We start from the raw sequence: 2,267 nt of genomic DNA, 5'->3' as shown, positions 1-2,267 counted from the left end.
TCAAATTTCATAACTGTAAGATCCTAATGGGGAATAGTTTTCATTGTCGTTAGTCCTTTGATTTTATCAGGAAGTTGACTGTTATGAAATATTCTCCTAAAAAAAAATAAATAGAAACATTTGGGATAGACTCAGAACTTACTAACGTCCTTACTCTATCAGCAGACATTGGAAGCCGACTGGGGCCAGCAAGATGTTCTCAGTGGATAAAAACACTTGCTGTACAAACCTGAGGACCTAAGTTCAAGCCCCAGAATCCATGTATAAAAGCCAGATAGAGTGGTGAGCATTTGTAAACCCAATACTCCTGCAGAGAGATGGGAGGCAGAGATAAAATCACCCAGACGCTTTCAGCCAGAGAGCCTGGAGCACAGGGGCAGAACAGGAGACTCTTCCTCAACAAGGTGGCAGGAGAGAACTGACTCCTGGAAGTTATTCACATGCAAGCTGAGGTCTGAATGACACACACACACACACACACACACACACACACACACACACACACACGCACACACCACATTATAAAGGTAATATAACTTTTTAAAAAGCTGACTAAGGCCTCACACACACACACACACACACACACACACACACACACACATACGCACACACCACATTATAAAGGTAATATAACTTTTTAAAAAGCTGACTAAAGCCAGGTGTGGTGGTGCATGCCTTTAGTCCCAGTACTCTGGAGGCAGAGGCAGGCGGATCTCTGTGAGTTCAAGGCCAGCCTGGTCTACATAGTAAATTCCAGGACAGCTGGGGCTACAGGGAGACCCTGTCTCAAAAAGACCAAAAAAAAAAAGAAAGAAAAAGCTGACTGAAGTGAACTAGTAAAGTCAACACCCCTGACGCTTGGCCAGACATGGGTCCTGTACGTCAGCATTCCAGGCAAACAGCCACCTTCAAACAACCACTGAATGAATATGCTTTATTTAAACCCAAAATGCTTTTTTACTCAGGTCAAAAGAATTTAGGAGCTTTTATCTAATCTTTAAAAGAGTTTAGGGTTACCTCTTCAGAGCGGGGAATTTTAGAGTAGCAAAGAGCCCCATTTTAAAAAACAAGAAGAAAGAGTACATGAAGTTATCAGAAAAAAAGTGATGGGGAGATATGGGAGCAGGCAGACCTCTGTGAGTTCAAGGGCAATCTGGTCTACACAGTGAGTTTCAGGACAGCTGGGGCTACAAGGAGACTCTGTCTCAAAAAGACAAAAAAGTTGTCAGTAATTACTGAAATCTAGCTGAATTCTGAGGTAAAGTTACAAAAGGGTGTGTGTGTATGTGTTCTGCTTGGCAATTGTTGCAGTTAGCTTTCTGAATACTTGGCTTAAAGAATTACATTGATTATCTAGGTAAGTCCATTTCATGCTGAAACCACAGGCAGGGCAGGAGAAGCAGAAGGCTCCAGTAAGTAGCATTACTAACAGGACTTTGAGAATCAGTGGCAGGATGCACACCAGATTTAGAAAACCAGGTGAACATTGGCTTTCTGAGACTAGTTGAATCAGAACCCAAATTGGCTGTTCGTAGGTATTTATAATTAATCACTTTAGATCTGTATTTTTAAATGATTATTTATTTATATTTTATGTAATATAAAGAGTACATGAATATATAAACACATAATATATGTATTTGCCTGTGTGTATGTATGCATACCATGATCATGCAGCACTTCTGGGGACCAGAAGAGGGCTTCAGATCCCCTGGAACTGGAGTTAAGGATGGTTGTGGGCTGCCATGTGGGTGCTGGGAACCAAATCCAGGTCCTCTGAAAGAACAGCAAGTGCTCTTAACTGCTGAGCCATCTCCAGCCAGCCCCTTGTTTTTTCATAAAAAAGAAATGTATTTGTGTGTGGAGAGTATGTATGTATATGTGGGTGCACATGCCATGTTGTGTAAATAAAGGTCATAGGACATCTTGTGGGAATCAGTTTCTACCATGTGGGTCCCTGGAATGGAACTCAAGTCATCAGACTTGGTGGCAGGTACCTTTACTCTCTGAGTCACCTCCCTGGCCCTAGACTCACATTTCTAACACTGTAAGAAGTAACATCCACTTCCCCATGGCTCATGGCTCCAGGTCAATGGCCTCCATTGTCTCTGAACAGAACCTTGAGTCAGGTAGCTGGCACCACGGGGTATCTCTTAAATGGAAGATTTTTTTCTTATTTAATACATGCCTTCTGCCCCTTGGAAGAAGAGTCCTGTTTGAAGAGAGAGGACCCAATGACCTCTAGAAGCTCCAAACTTCTGCCAAGC

Source organism: Nannospalax galili, unplaced genomic scaffold (genome assembly GCF_000622305.1).
Source record: "Nannospalax galili isolate Female #2095 unplaced genomic scaffold, S.galili_v1.0 scaffold368, whole genome shotgun sequence".
NCBI lineage: Eukaryota > Metazoa > Chordata > Mammalia > Rodentia > Spalacidae > Nannospalax > Nannospalax galili.
This window is presented reverse-complemented; position numbering follows the sequence as displayed.